The sequence below is a fragment of the Alligator mississippiensis genome, chromosome 16 (assembly GCF_030867095.1).
Source record: "Alligator mississippiensis isolate rAllMis1 chromosome 16, rAllMis1, whole genome shotgun sequence".
Lineage (NCBI taxonomy): Eukaryota > Metazoa > Chordata > Crocodylia > Alligatoridae > Alligator > Alligator mississippiensis.
This window is the reverse complement of record NC_081839.1, coordinates 6,959,935-6,976,627: the sequence shown is the minus strand read 5'-3', so window position 1 is coordinate 6,976,627 and position 16,693 is coordinate 6,959,935. Positions and strand designations below refer to the sequence as shown.

Below are 16,693 nucleotides of genomic sequence, written 5' to 3'. Positions count from 1 at the left end.
ACTAGTACACTAGGAAGACGGGGGAGGTCCTGCAGGTCAGACGAGTTTTAGGGCTGGCTAAATCATCCTAAGTCCCACTCCACATATTGGTTAATGGGCAAACAGAGCGGCAATGCCAGCATAGAGCCGCTTCTTCTTTAAAAACACAAGTCCTAGGTTTAATTTCCCCCCTCAAAGCTTTCCTGTCCTGTCTCCCTCGTTCTTTCCACTGGATTTGATCTTTACTCGTCTGTCTCACGGTAGCTTCTCTCTTCCTGTTGTTCTGCGCTCGAGTTCAAATTCAAGAAGTCTTACACGGTTAGAGGATTTTAAACGCTGGGCTATGGTTTCCCCCTTCCCCTTACCTTTTTTTTTTTCGTGACAGTAGAAGGCAGCCTGAACAGTTTGGCTTCTGCTTTTTCAAAAGTTGGAAGTTACAGGAACGTCTTCTCTGGCATTTCCTGGTTGGGCTGAAGAACGTACCAGACACCTTGAAGGCTGTATTTTGTTATCTCTCACTTCAGACTTGAAAGGCCGTAGTTATGGAAACTTTGACAAAGCCTTCCTTGCTCCCAAATCCTTAGCAGTCTCCATATTTAAGTTCATTATAAATTGGCATGAAAAGAACCAGCTAGAAATTCCTCCTGTTCTTAAAATTTGCTTTCTTTACTCCTGACTTTTCCAGCCAAAGAATGGGTCAATCTGGACACGACAGTGAATTTTCATTACAAAATTTAGTGTAACAAGGAAATCAAACTTTTCAGACCTCTTTACTACATCAGAAAGCACAAGCTCAATTTTTCCCCCCCTTTTTGCTCATCATTTTTACAGCTGTCTTGCAGACTGTTGCCTACTCTGTACAGGGAATCCCATTTAGTAACAAGTTTGGGCTAAAACAAAGTCAATATAGGAGTGGGCTATCCCTCCTGTAGGACGGGGGTGTTAAAGGCTCCAGGGTCATGCCCGCTTCTGTTGAAACAACAGAAAGAAGATGTCTCATTAATAAATATGGCATATCATGATCTTTCACTGCCCATGAGCTTTCTATTTGTGGCCGTTTCCCACCGACACATTTTATTCAGGCTGTATGTGCCACCAAGAGGGGACCTATATTTTTAAAGAGGTCGGTGAAGCTCTATGCACACTTGTGGCACTGTAAAAAAAATAATGCCACCCTTCTAACGTAACAGAGAGCAGGATGGCCAAATTCATGAGCTGTCTGTTATAAAAGGAGTTGGGAGGAAGGAGATTGTAGGGAACCAAAGTTCGAAACAGTAATGTTTATCTTGCCGCCTGCCTCCCGTAAGCTCGTGGCTGGTTTGAGTTGCGTGGTCAGAGTGGGGGCAGCTTCTGTATGCAGTTACAGATAGTAACTGCATTAAATAAATCCAATTACTCAAATAAGTGACCACACAATTACATTTCAGTATCACCCCATGCCATCTGCAAGGGGTGCTGGTCCTCCTTCAGTGCTCACACGTACTACAGATTCCCTATGTCCCATGTAGGGAGGACAGCTACTTTATGTCTTATACTCACACGTCTACAAAAGACTATGGGATAAATTGCAAATAGCTCGGGTTACCTTCTAATCTCAGTTACACTGGTGCAAATGCAAAGCAACTTTTCTGAAAATCAGGGGGGTTATTCTGGATTTACGTGGGAATAACCGAGACCTGGCCTTTTGCCAAGGAAAAATATCATTCTGCTTAACTGGTGTTTATCCACCCACCAGTCTGCGGGAGAGGCATGTGTTCTGCAAAATCCAGGTTGCGACTGTGATCTTCCAGGAGTTAGTACAGCACAGAGTAGTGTTTCTGAACTGACAGAGAGGAAAGGTCAAGGGAGAAACCATAATGAACAGAAATGTCTTTGCAGAAAACACCCTGTATTTAAAAGGTATGTGTGTACGTGCCTTTCTGCAAGCAGTAAATGGAGGGTGTAGTCACTTCTTGCAGTGCTCTACACAGGGGTATTAGCACAGCAGCAGGGAAATATATCATCAAAAGACCCACAAAAGCCAAAAAATATCCTGTTAATAACCACACAGGAGAACAGAGACTTCTGTGGGGGTCAGTTCTTTTATATTACAACCAAGTCTGAGCTTAAGATATCATTTGTGTGTTACAGGGCTGATAGTGGGTCCACAGAAGCGTGCTTTTCCGGCATGGCCTCTTGTACTTACTGCAACGAAAGTCTTCTGATGCAGTTGTCTGGACTCAATTAAGATCCAGCACCAGGAAAGCTTGTGTACTGAGGAAGAAATAAATTAGAGCCAGGCATCCGGGTGAGGGAGATCCCTTGTCCTCCATCAATGCTGACCTCGTGAAGGAACACCTTGAGAGGCTGGACACCTTCAAGTCAGCTGGCCTTGATAGTCATCACCCCAGGGTACTCAAGAAGCTGGCTAGCATCATAGCTTAGCCCCTGGCAGGGATCTTGGAGAGCTCCTGGCGCTTTGGTGAAGTGCCCGAAGTCTGGAAGAAGGCCAATGTGGTGCCTATCTTCAAGAAAGAGAGGAAAGTGGATCTGGCAAACTACAGGCCCATCAGCCTGACCTCTATCCCAGGGAAGGTCTTAGAAAAGATTATCAAAGAGGCCATTCTTATCGGACTGACTGATGGCAACATCCTGAGGGACAGCCAGCACGGGTTTGTTGTGGGTAGATCTCGCTTGACCAATCTTATTTCCTTTTACAACCAGGTGACCTATCACCTGGACAAGGGAGAAGAGATTGATGTGGTATATCTTGACTTTAAAAAAGCCTTTGATTTGGTATCCCATGGTATCCCTCTTGACAAAACTGGCTAACTGCGGCCTCAGATCCACCATGATCCGCTGGCTGGGGAATTGGCTCCATGGTCGGACCCAGAGGGTGGTGGTTGACGGAAGTCAATTGTCGTGGTGCCTGTGACCAGTGGGGTCTTCCAGGGCTCTGTCCTTGGACCTATTTTGTTCAACATCTTCATTAACAGTGTAGACACTGGTATCGGAGAAGCTGAGAACTATGGGACTCTTCAGCCTGGAAAAGCGCAGGCTCAGGGGCGATCTGGTGGCCACCTATAAGTTTATAAGGGGTGTTCACCAGGATCTGGGGGAACGTCTGGGGATTTATAAACTCCTGCAAGACTGTTTCAGGCTGGACATAAGGAAGAACTTCTTTACTGTCTGAGCCCCCAAGGTCTGGAATAGCCTACCGCTGGAGGTGGTTCAAGCACCTACTTTGAACACCTTCAAGAGAAATTTGGATGCCTATCTTGCTGGGATTCTATGACCCCTGCTGACTTCCTGCCCCTGGGGCAGGGGGCTGGACTCGATGATCTTTCGAGGTCCCTTCCAGCCCTAACATCTATGAAATCTATGAATCCCTTGGCTGCAGGTTAGCTTGTGCGATATGACACCTGTGAGAATGCATATAGCTCTCCCCCCACCTGTGACCAGCCATTGCTCTTCATCTTCTTTGCATACTAGCATCATCTCTCACCCTCAGTTCCACAGAGCACAGGGACCCCCCCTCCATTTCTCACCTGGTTTGATGCTCTTTTGGTAACCCACTTCCAGGACCCAGGAAGCCACAGGAGCAGTAAGGGTGCAGCATTCCTATAGTGGAGGGATGTTAAGGAATTAATTCTCTGCTATGGCCTGCAAGGTCCGGACTCAGACAGGACCATGCCCTGGGAAGAGCTTTCAGCTGGGGATGAGAAAAACCTATCACACCTGAGAAAAGACTGGACCTTTAGGGCACAGACAGAAGTGACAATTGTCATCTGATCTGGCCACAGAAAGCAGTTTATAGCCATGACCAAACACAGGCACACAGCTACAGATAGTTTCAAAAGTGGCCGATCGAGTGAAAATCTGAATCCACATTGCATGAAGGGTCAGATGAAGTTTCAAAACCGAGCGTCTTCTGTAACTTCTGTCTGTGCTGCTAAGGGTAACTAGACCCAGGTCTGGTCTTGCTATTGCTACTCATCCTCAGTGTCCCTCGAGGAGACCAAACAACTTCATCTTCACTGTATTTTAAGAAGCAAAGCCTGGTGCCTTGTCCCAGTGCAGCATAGCATGCTCCACTCATTTTCCAAATGGGTGGTATCATGACTGTTTATCTCCTCTTTGGGGATCAGAGTGAAATCATGCCTGTTATGTGTATAAGAGTGGTCTGGGATTTCCAGGCAGAAAGCCGCTAACTGGTGAAACGTGCCCCGAGATCAAGCAGGTAGGAGCACAGACATACAGGAAATAGCCGAGCGCAGTAACGGCCATTTTAAAGTGATGATGGGATTAAAAAAAAAAATCCTAACACGGCTGTATTGATTGGGCAGAAAAGTCGCAAAAGTAACTCTCCTTCCCTGGGCTTGATCCTCCTCACCTTAATTTCCACTGACTTTGTGGGACTACTTGGCATCTTGCAGGTCCAGAAAAGCTGACTTATTTCTACCTGGAGATCATTTAAGTTTCTACAGAAACTGATTAAGGGTTTTCTTGCCTCAAGAAGTGCTGTGGCAAGTGGAACCGTCCAACAGGATGGTTTGGACTCCCCAAGTTCGGCCCAGCACTCCCTCTACTTCCCTTCACGTGCCAGGCCTCCTATTACAGCTCCTGAGATTAGCTCGAATAGAGGCGGCACCATTAAACAGAGCTGCTAGAACCATGTTTCTTATCTTTGTGTTCCTTATTTTGAACCCTCTGGGTAGACATTGGACTCTGAAACATTACTGCCCCCAAGTGGGGCCTTAAAGATGCAAGCAAAGCCTATGTAGAGGGGCCCCCACCTGAGACTGCAGGCCCCAAAATTAATGCTGTCAATTATTTTTGCTTGGGGCTGGTATAGGAGAAATGAAAATGTAAATGCAACTAGGGCTTTTTATTCCTGTTCAAGTTAAAGGCAAAGAAAGACCCAAAAGACACCCTTCTCACGTGTCTCCAAACTGCAAAACTGGCAAAAGTTTAATACAGAATTATTTATATTTAACAAAATTGAACGGCCCTTTATATCCCGTCACTCTGTACAGTGCATTCTCCTTCTACCATCCTCAGTCCTGTTTAGATTAACACTCTGGTCTAGGGATTGTGTCATACTAAGTATTTGTTCAGCATCTAGGAGCCTCAAATCTCAGCCATTTGGCCACTACTGCATTAAAAACACTTATTTAAGGCTCCCTAATCTCTGGAGTTTTTAATACTAAAGGGCAAGAACGTGTATTTATGAACAGTAAACCTCTCAGAGAGAGGTTGGAAGGAACAGTCTTTCCTTGGACTATGCAATCACATCACAACATTTAGAAATAAGCCTCTTTCAGGGTATAATAAGTCCAAGCTGCCACATGGGAGCTAAATATGTCTAACTAGTGTGGAGCGCAGCTACTATTTATTCCCATTTCTGATCCCTGGATTCTGCAGTGCTGGGTGCTGAAGAAGCACAAGGATTAGACAGACAAGTTTCCCCTTTCATTTTGTAAATAGAGGACATCCCCTGCTAGGAAACTCACTGCTCTCAGATCCTTCTATTTTACCGGATTGTTTCTAGTTACCGGGAAAAGGAAGCTGTGTGTTAGCCCAGCATGCAGTAAACAGGAGAAGGAGAGACCTCTCTTTAAAGCTAGCTTGTCCAACAGAACATATTTTTTCCCCTACGTGTTTTGCTCTTGAATTTCAAGGTGAATGATCTCACCAAATAACTTCTGTAGGTGAGTAAATAGCCTAGCCAGCGTGAGATCGAGAGGACAAGATTCAACTGATCACAACACAAGGCGGATTGAGGTTTTGAACTGAGTAAGGTTGGAAATGTTGTGTGAGAATTTCCTTTAATGTCACTTTGGGGCAGGATTTTGTTGAGTAGCTGTGCCATGGCAGGTCCAAATAGTGAATAATTTTCCAAGGATAAAGATTAAAAGCCTAGATACCACACTGAAGGGTACTCCGTGAATCCAATTAAATGGAGAGACACATAGAATAGAATCATTGTTTAAGGCTTTATGTGGAAGAAAGATGGAAGTGATTGGACACATGGGGCAATTAGACACGTGATCAGACACACACAACAGCAGATGTTTTGCACATGCAAATAGATGTGTCAGCAAGTTTTATGAATGCCTTCTGTGCAGCCCCTCTGAAAATGTGGCCCATCATAGCTAGGATTTCGATGTCATTTGTTTCCCATTTCTGGGAACAAGACTGCCAGAAAACATCTTGCTTAATGTATACCTGATTATACAGGTGAGAAGGATTGGCTTTCTATGCTCTCAGGTGTAAAAATCAGCTGACTGCAACAGAGCTGTTCTAGTTTACAACAATTTTACAACCGTACGCAAGCTCACAATCACTGCCCAGAACTGCCCAGCTTTCCCATAAGTGATTATGCCAAGGGTTTTTCATGAAAGTTTAACTAATGTTACAAATTTGTCATGACTCATGCTGTTAAAGAACTGTAAAAACATCCAGATCCCAACCCCAGTGCATCAGTAGCTTATTTTAAAAGTAGTATGTTGTTTAGAAAACAGTGAAAGTGTTAAAAATGTCTACTTATGTCACTTAGGAATTCAGTGACCAAGCAGAATGACTGTGATTTACACACCCAGAGTGTAGGAGATACATATGCAAGAGGAAAAAGCACTTAATAAGCTAGTAAGATGTACAATATTTAGAGGCATCTGCCTTGCCATTAACTGCTTTTCTTTGTTACTCCCTCACTCTACTGTGTCTGCATTTATGTGACAATTGTGTACCTGCTGAATTCAATTGGTTTATATTAAGAATTTCTGACCCCATGGCCTGAAACTAGTAAGACTCTGATCATATCAACACAGGTGTAAATTCAGTTCACCTCCAATGAAGTCAGAGTTGCTTTGGATTGGCACCAGTGGCATGGGTATCAGAATCTGACTCCTTCTGAGATAGCAGAAAGCAGCACAGCAACCTCTGACTTTAGCACTGCTTGTTACCCTCTGTTTTTCACTGTAATTTGCCTTATACTTGACAGTACCTCTTGGGAAAAAAGGCTGAGAAAGTCATTAGGCTCATAGGGAGATTCAAACTGCAGAGGAAAGCAGACTGAAAAGGCAAAAATGAGCCTCTGGGTGCAGAGAGAGAGAGAGAGAGAGAGAGACGGTTATCCAAAAACCATCTCTCAAATGCACCTTTGCTAATGAGTGTAATCTCACATTACCAGCAAAACACAACAGCTTGTCAGAGCAATCCAATCTGTCCCCAGGATAAAGTGGACCTGAACAGCACAGGCTGGACAAAACCACATATCAGAAATCAAGAGTCATCAAGCAGCCTCTCATAGGCCTGAGAGTTTAGGAGACCAAGGTTTGGCTCTGCCAGACTCAGTTTGCAGGACAGTCACATCTCTGTTCTGTGCTCAGTTTCCATTTCTATAACTTGTGGAGAATACTACTAACAGTGCTTCATTAAGGTAAGAAGCAAACAGCTTTTAAGAGTGCTGTAGAGTTGTGCAGTATTATTATAACTGTCATAAGATGACAAGTACATTCCACCCGAAATAAGGTCCCACCCCAGGGGTGGCTGTGACAACCCTCCAGCCCCTGTCATCTTTACTTTCTTTGTTAGGGCAATCTCCTGTTTGCTTTCCTGCCATGCCTTGATACAATTATGGCTTTAGAAAAAGGGAGGCTGCCCCAGGGCTCCCCAAGCAAGACCTCATTCTCATGAACAAAAGAGTCCATGCTCATTGCCTTAAGGGCTAATTTACATGGCCTCCTCATCTCCCCTTATACTCACATCCAGGCCTTGCAGGTGTTACCAATCATTGGGCATGTTAAGCCCCTTCATCCAATCCAGTCAATCCCTCATCCATTAGCCTTCAGGCCCAATGTCAACTCCAATCAATGTTGGCCCCTAAACCTGGAACAGTCTCCAGCACTGTTGGGGCTTCCAGCCCTGGTGCGTTTAACCATCCCAGTCCCTCCTGGACTTGGGCCTCTGCACCTCAAACAATTTCAGGCTATTTTGGGTTTAAGCCTGCATCCTCTACCCCTCCTGGGCTCAGGCTTTTGTCTCCTGAACTATACCTACAACTCTTTCCCAGACCCTCAAGGGCCCAGGTCTGCATTCTCTGCATCTCCTAGGCCCATGCCTCATTACCTCCAACAACTCCATGCCTTGCAGGCCACGAGCCCCCTGGCCCTGCTGGCTCTCACTCTTCAGCTGTGGCCCTGCTCCTTGGCCTTGGCCCTAGCACCATTCCCAGGCCAGTTGAGACCAAACTCCACTGCCCCTACAGTCTCAATCCCTGAACCACCAGTCTTACCTACCCCAGCTCAGGTGTTAATCAGGAGCCTTGCTGCAGCCCTTCTACTCAGCAGCTCCTCACTCCACGGTTTCTAGGATCAGCTCACCTGCCCAACTCAGGCCCTGGGTTTATATCCTGTAAGCCCAGTACAGTTTAGGTCACATGGCTTCTCTAATTGCCCTCTGCCTCAACTGCAGCCTGCTTCTCCTGCTGCCTGACTTTCCTTAAAGTAGCAGGAGCACCAACTCCCTGCTATACCACCCTCTCCAGTCAGTGATGGATTTGTACAGTCCACTTTTCAATGTCTCAAGCCATGGGGAGGGGCTTCCATTTCATCTCTTGGGAGCATGTACAATAGCTTAATACATTTCAGTATCAGCAAGTTACAACTGATGCATAGCTCTAATTTCCCCTTATGCCATTACTGGCATCCCTATTTCCCTCTTCACTTTCCAACAGCCCCTTCTCCTTCTTGTGGTTCAGACAGCTTCAGACTATGATCATGGTGTGCTAAGCCAGGCTGGAACGTCTATGGTGACATTTGGAAGTGGATCCAGGGCCTCGATTGGGACAGGGATCACAGTGGATCTACCCAGCCTGCATTGCCACTTTTACATCTCTCTGAACAAAGCAGCACTAAGGTTATGCACTAGCAGCTCTGTTCCTCCACGCCCCTGCATCTTCCTTCGATGACAATGGCCAATCAGCTATTCTTACAGACAGCAGAAATTTCCTCTGCTTGGAAACAGAAAGGCAAAAAAGATAACTGGGTGCAGCCAGCTGAGCCAGCTGTAAAATACGTCTTACACAGATCCTGATCCGCACCAGAACGAAAATGGGGGAAGAAGCAGAGAGGAGCGAAGGAGGGCTGGGATCGACAGGAGTGATTCATTTGGGAAATAAAAGGGGTAGCTGAATCAGAGATAGGACAGTTGGAAGGGCTGTGTCTCTCATTTACCAAGATCCCTTTGCACATGTCTAAGTACCTTAACAAGCATTTAATTGTAAGCAGCTAAGCAGACCAAATGGGAACTAAAATCATCGCACTATCGTATCCCTTGGGTTTTTCTCTCACACTCCTCATGTGCTTAAGTACATTGTTGAGTCTGTGCCTGGAAAAGCAATGATGGAGAGAGAGATAAGGAGGAAAGCTGGACAGGATTGGGAATGGGGGAGGGTAAAAAGGCATTTGACGGAGGAGGGAGAAGAAAAGCAGAGTGAAGACATGCACAAAGGAATAAGGAAAGCTGTTGAGTATAATCAGTAGCTCAAGAAGACTGGCAGGTTTTGAAAGAGCCAGAGAGAGGACAAGAGGAGAAATGAAACACTGAACACAGCAGAAAAATTAATCTAAGGGGAACAGGCACTGAAAAATCCTGAGGAAAGATACTGATAAATTCAGAACAAAGAAAATATGGAGAGAAGGGGGGGAGGAACCCACAGGACAATGAATAAATTCACATGAGAATGATTTCACAGATACTGAAGTGTTATAAGAAAGTCCCAGAAAGCTCATCTGCTGTGTGGAGACAGCCAGAGGCAAGAGTGGGTGGGAGGATCTGCTCATACATGAGCACAGGATCCCACTGTTGTTATTCTTCAAACACCTGCTTTTGTAGAAGTGGGGAGTGATTTGTGGTTGTAATAAAATCTGTTCTTCAAATATTGATCTTAAAGGCTTGGCTAGTTTTTTTTTTTCAGATGATAAACTACTTATGTTACTCTGGCATCTTCCTTTCCAAGTACTTGGTGTTAATTAAGCCTCAGGACCTGCCTGCGTGGTCTGTATTCTTCCCCTTTCACAGAGGGGGAAACTGAAGCAGAAAGAGAGGAACTGAAGTCAACCGGCCAGGGTCACAGGGTTCCTCCATCAGCTTCTATACCCTATTCGCATTGTAAGAGACCAGGATTGCTTACTATGCTCTCCGTATTGTGTTCACCGTAAAAAGGGCCACAGGCAATGAAATAGTAAACTCGATTAATAATAAGAGCTGGGATCAAATCCCTCTAAGGGCACCCACTTCTCCCATCTGCTCTTGTTTGTATCCAAAGCAGAATGGCACTGATGGTGCTGGAGAGCTGTGTTAGGTCTGGCGCCGTATGAGAAAACTCTCTTCTTGCTGACATTTAAATGGCTGACTCTGAAATGGTTTCTGATTTCAGCCTGTTTTTCCAGGGACGCTGAAAGGTGATGATCTGCACTTGAGTATAAGCCTGTAAGAGGCAGAAAAGTGAAGCAGTCCTCAACCCCTGCATATACATGAATGCCTCCCTTTTTCCTTCCCCCCTGCCTGCTCACCTCCTCTCCCAGCATATTTTGGAGCAGCTCAATTAAAGGGAAAAGTGGTAGCTAGAGTAATTTTCCATGCAACCAGAGAACAATTGATCTCTGCCTGGTTTTTCATCGTCAAAATGCTTCCCTCCAGCAGTTTATGTTAATCTGCTACATACAAAAGTGATATGCAAGCACAGGCCAGTTGAGTCTTGCTCCACCCTCCAGTCCAAAGGAGTCTAGGTGCGGGAGATGGGGCGGTGGAGTGGATCGGTGAGGGGGGAGGGTATGCTAATATCATCACGTGGGGCTGGCTCCAGTTCCTTTTTCTCTGCATGTAAAGTATGCCTGAAACCAATAAATGTCTGAGTCATCATTATGCAGTCACAACACAACCCTAGCACAGAGTCCAACATGCCCAGCCGCATTTCTTTTTTAAGGGAAAATGTATATGTGAGGTAGGTTGTTCCTGCCTTCTCTCTGGTGTGCGAAGATGAGAGTGAATAAAATGCTGACCTGCAGCATGACCTCCCGAGGTGGCAGTGGCAGGCTTCCTTTATTATGGTTTCACATTTTCATTGTAGTAATGCCTGGAGACCTTGGACAGGTCAGTTCTGTGCTATGCACAAGCCTTGCCCGAAGCTGCAGAAGCTATTGACAGGCTACATAACACCATAGCAGCATGGGAAGTGCAGAAACTCAGTGCTGATGATTAGGGCTGTGCGAAGCTTTGGGTGGTGATTCGGTTCGGAGGAGATTCGGTGGCCAAATCTCCGAATCTGAATTGAATCGGAGACCAATTTAAAGGTCTGAATTGATTCAAACCTCTCTGAATCTTCGGCAAAGATTCAGAGAGTTTTGATGATTCGGGCAGTCCTCCATGGCTGCAGCAGGGAGCTGTAGCTGATTCCGAGTTGGTAAGTACTGGGGGGAGGCTGCAAAAGGAGGGAGGGGACCATGAGGGGACCCCTGCCAGCCCCCCCTGACCTCTGCCCACTCCCACAGCCCCTGCTAGGCTATCCCCGCCTGCCCCAGCTCGCGACTTTAAAAAAAAGCCCTGATGCTCGCCGGGTGCTGCCATGCGGGGAGCAATCCCCGCAGCCCCCACTGCCCCACGCTGCATGGGGAACTCTGCCACAAGCCCCCTGACCCCCCCCCTCGCTCCCCCCAGCCCCGCCACGAGTGCCCCACCTGGGCCAGCTCCAGCCCTTTAAGAAAAAAAAAACCGAACCAAGAAAAGCCTCAGGACTCACTGCTCCTGGTGTTGCCTTGGGGTTTCGAGGGCTCATGCAGAGCCTGCCATGCGCAGAGCAGTGGGGGGCAGCGGGGATCGCCCCTGCCAGAAGGAGCAGTGAGTCTGGGTGTTTTCTCGGGGGTGGGGGGGGGTTTCCCTTAATGGGCCAGAGCTAGCCTGGGCAGGGCACCCATGGGGGGCTGGGGAAATGAGGGGAGTGGTTGGGGGGTTCGTGCAGAGCCCCCCACGCAGCATGGGACAGTGGGGGGCAGCGGGGATCGCCTCCCACCCAGCAGCACCCGGTGAGCTCCGGGGCTTTTTTTTCCAAATAGCCGGGACCTGGTGCAGGTGGGGAATGGGCCTGGCCTGGCTGATTTGGAGATTTGGCAGCAGCCGAATCTCCGAATCAGATTTGGCCAAATCGAATCGGGACAGTGATTTGAATCACCGAATTGAATTGCTGTCCCCAAAATTGGCCGAATCTGAAGCGAATACTAGCCGCTTCATACAGGCCTACTGCACAGTAGCTCATTACTAGGGCCCAGTAGTGTTGCGTCATGGTTAGTACCCCGCAGCGCTACTGTGCAGTAACATCTCGTGTAGACGTGGCCCCTGTAACCTTAGCTATCAGTCTGAGGAACATATTTCTGTTTGCCATGTACTTACCCTGCTTCTTCCTTCTCGGATGCAAAAGCTGCAGCTGTAAGATCACGTGTCATTTATAAGAAGGAAGGGGAACTTATTTCAAACCCTCGGAGACCTTTGGCAAGGGAGAAGAAGATAATTTATAGAAATACCGGGGCTGTTTCTGGTGCCAAGCATTCTATGTGAAGGCATAGCAAACAACTGCTTCTATAGACTACTTGTCAGGATAAAGCCTTCCGGCTTTTGGGAGTCAAAATCTTTTAGAATACCCATTTCCAGAACCTGGAGCAGTGCAAGCGTTGGTTGAAAGATTATCTGATCCAGTAGATCCAAGTGCAGCATCTTTCTGATCCATATTTGGGCACCCATCCTTGCAGTTCACAAACTGAGGGCTGTTAAAATTGTCTTGCCAAAAATATAATGCCCATATAGGAATCAGTTCAGCCCTGAAATAAAAGGGGGCAGAGCTGTGCCAGGATAGGATTTAGCTCTAGGTACAGAGGAAAATGAAAAGCAAGCTGTTTTTAGGGGATAAAAATATGTATTATATAATATATATTTTACAGCCATTCACTTGCTTCTTTCTTAAGGACTGGGGCATGGGAGCTAAGCAGGATCAGGTCTATTCAGCACACTGGTGCTAAGGGACATTTTCATGCTGTGGAGTGGGACTTTAGCAATTCAATAGGCCAGGAGCGGGCAATTATTTTGGGCGGAAAGCCACTTACTGAGTTGTGGCAAGCCATCGGGGGCTGCATGACAGGCAGCCGGGGAGAGATAAATATTCATTTTCCAAATTTTGGGGGGGCCCCGCAGGCCAGATAGCATGGCCTGGAGGGCCACATTTGGCCCGTGGGCCGCATTTTGCCCACCCGTGCAATAGGCAGTGCTGTTGCTTCCAAGTCACAACTGAACCAGTGACTCAGAATTGTGTTAAAATGTGTTATACTGCTGGTCTGAGAGAAGGTTTTCAGATAAGACATCAGATGGAGATACAGATCACCAATAATAGTTGAACATCTAGCCTTTTTCTCCAGCGAACTGGCATTAACGTTGGTGTCCTTGCCAAATCCAGCTCTCAGATACTTTTGTCTGCCAACATTTTTTCCAGTCTTTCACTTGGGTCACTTCTGCAATTCCTGCCCTAGTCTCCCGTGTAGTGTTTTTCTCCATGGAGGTACACCATTGCTAGAGAGCTGCATTTCAGTAATGGCTGAAGTGATTCTTCCATATAGTCTGAAGACCAAAGGTTCAGAAAGATGAAAGTATTTCCCAAAAAGCAAGTAGGATACATTATGAGAAAAATGTAATTATTGGGTGAGTCTGAAAACACTGGGGATGTCCTTCAACCAGATTTCTGACACTAAGAAATCTAGATACAAAGAGTTTCTCTTTGTAGGAGTAGAGTACACCAAGATCTCTTAAAATTGTCCTAGATGAAAATAAATCATATGTTGGCTACAGAAGCTGACTTCCTGTGGATTGAATATGCCTTGACATCACCTTGAAGTTGCAGGCTTGCCAAGATGGAGTAATGAGAGATGCATGCAGAAATGAAAAGCTGTGTGGATTTTGTCAAACTTCAGCTTGAGCCAAAAAAAACACCTCTAGGCCATTTTACATTAATGTAAATGAAGAGATTATTCATCGTTAATGAAAAGAGATTATTTCTAAAGGAATGGTGTGAGAGATTTTAGTAGGATAGTTATCCCAGGCAAAATCCTAATTCTGTCTTGCTTTCTAAATGACTTCATAATATTGCCTCATCCTTATGCAAGCTGAGGTAGATCAGACGGTAGGGTCTAAAGCTTATTTGCTCTGTAAGCAAAAGTAACTTTCATGTAAGAAAGGTTCATGAGTTGATATCTAATAAGATTGTTCAAAGGAAGATATTTAGTAGATGACCTAGGCTGATGTTGATATTCAAAGATACAGTACAGTTCAGTGATACAACACAGGTTTTCAAATGTGCCTGAAATTCTGCATGGATGTGATGGCAAAAGGGCTAAGGAAGAGCAGGTCTTCCTTTTATGTGATAATGGAAGCTGAAGTAGCTGCAAAAAGTGCTTCGGGAGAAGCAATCTGCAGCTCACTATCAGTCAGATAAGGGTGGTGAAATTATTTTTTTGTGTGGGGAACTCAACGTTTTTGTGCAAAAACAACCTTGGGAGCTTTTTGCATGTTTTTTTCACTTCTAGTCCCTATGCTGAATTCCTTTCAAGCACAGGGAAAGCCCGAGGCACATGCCTAAAAACACCTTAGCTCTCAACTTCTGCCATCTAAAGGCCACGGAAAGAAGACTAGTCACAGCCGAACTCTTAGCTTGAAGGGATCTACAAACCATCTTTAACCAGGTTGAGGTCCTTCTCTGTCCTGGCAAGCATGGCTCTCTTAGTATCATGAAAAAGTCTTCTTTGTACTACCAGAAGTGATACGGAAGAAGGTGTAGGAACTTATCACTTTAGTGGATGTGAAAACATGTTTTATCAGAATTACCGCTTAGTAATATGGCAAGTAATAGATCGCTGGTGTTCTTCCGAGTGTGTTACAAGTAGATTTTTCTCTGCTTCACTGGAGGAAAGTCTTATCCAATATCAGAGATCCAGGTCTTATCTTATCCAATATCAGAGATCCAGGTCTTATCTTATCCAACATCAGAGATCACTTAATGAAATGGAGTCATTACATCTTCCTTTTCTGCCAAAAAAAGGACACTGCTTAATCCCATTTAACATGCTTCTTCACAGGGATGACATTATTTTCTTCCCCTCTGCTTGCTTGTGTAAAACATGATATCTGGATTTGTTGGTTGAATTGAGACCATCTATTTGGTAATGCCATCTAATCTGGGGGTAGGAGGAAAGGGAGAGGGGTGCTTTATCTGCAGGGAGATTGCTTGGAGATGCTTTCCAAAAGATGCCAAATGAACTGAGTTTGATATCCCGCTGCATTCCCCAGCCCAGACAAGAAAGACCTGTGGTTGGTTACTACCGTTTTAATGAAAGGACTCTGGAAGTCTTCTCTTAACTAAAGGTTGTTCCCATGTGGCCGCAAAAACCTTTTATTAAAAAAACCAAAACTTCTGCATGGTAATTCTCCACGTGGCGGTCAACCTGCTTGAGTCTTTTGCTTTGCATGTAAGTTTAAGGGGAATGTCCACAGCCCTACATTTTAAATCTGGTAGCTGCATGGGTAGGCACTGACTAGTCTAAAAGACCCTGGAGGGTTTGTTAATAGGAAAGGTCAGACCTGTATCAGGATGTTGTGAGTCAAGCCATCTCTAAGCAGAATTCAGAATTTCAGAAGTTTTTCTGCCCTTTCAGAGGGTTCTCTAAGCAGAGATGGAAATGATCAGGTGCTGATTTCATTTTGCTGATGCTTGGCAAAAATATGAGCAGGGGCAATGACTGTTGGAGCTGTTTGTGGATTCTGGATGACAATACTACATAAAAGTTTACATTTTTAAAAGTTTCTTTGCAACTCTGAGGGCTAAAAGTAAGAAGAAAAGAACACATCATGTGATGGCTCAAGCTCCCCATGCTTCCCAGGGAAAGCTTTTTACTTACCGCTGGCAGATGTATTTTTTCAAGCCCTGATTAGAATAACAACAAATAAAATATCTTAAGAACTGGTATATACCACCTAAACCTAACCAAAGAGTGAACAGCCTGACGCCACAGGTAAAAAATACCCTTTGTCAGGCTGAGAAATGTGTCCCCACAGGTAACTGGGTATCCAACTACCTGTGGGGGAACATTTCCCACAAGAAAACCACTCTCTCCCCAGTCTCTCAGTTCTAATCCTCAAAGGGAATTTACAAAACACTTTTCACAGACAAGCCTATGCACTTCACCCTCCTGGATACCAAAAATCATGGACTAAATATAGACATTGGATTTATGACACATTATAACCTGCCCAACATCTGACTCCCCAGGTATCTCTCCACTATTTACCTGCTATATTCATTCCCCTTCCCCCCAGCCTCTCTCTCACCCACTGACTCCTAAATTTACATCGTAACTGACTGCCTTTCTTGCTTACATACCAGCGTCTGGCTTCTTTACTATTTATGCCATCCAGGAAGAGCAGACACCAACTGCAGATGCTTCCTCAGCCTGACGAAGGGTATTTATACCTGAAAGCTTGCTAAGAAGAATTTTTCCAACTATTTGAACTGGTCTTATAAAAGATATCAGATTTACCCAAAGAACCTTGTCTGCCCGTGTCCTTAGACTGGGGCGGGCAATTATTTTGGGCGGAGGGCTGCTTACTGAGTTTTGGCAAGCCATCGAGGGCTGCATGA

At 45.5% G+C, this 16,693-nt stretch overlaps 1 protein-coding gene across 5 annotated transcripts in view; it reads right to left on the bottom strand.

Moving 5' to 3' along the window:
- Nucleotides 1–16,693, bottom strand: part of JSRP1 (junctional sarcoplasmic reticulum protein 1) — a 58,685-nt gene that overhangs the window by 24,524 nt on the left and 17,468 nt on the right. Inside the window, exons 1-2 of one of the 5 annotated variants that reach the window (XM_019489934.2) lie at nt 8,259–8,448; nt 3,507–3,579 (exon numbers count right to left, since the gene is read on the bottom strand). The exons of 1 other annotated variant lie outside the window; for it this stretch is intronic. The gene's annotated coding sequence lies outside the window, so the exon portion shown is untranslated. Of the gene's footprint in view, nt 1–344; nt 450–3,506; nt 3,580–8,254; nt 8,449–16,693 lie in introns of those variants that run through there. 3 more of the 5 variants (XM_019489935.2, XM_019489938.2, XM_019489933.2) reach the window with 3 other exon arrangements.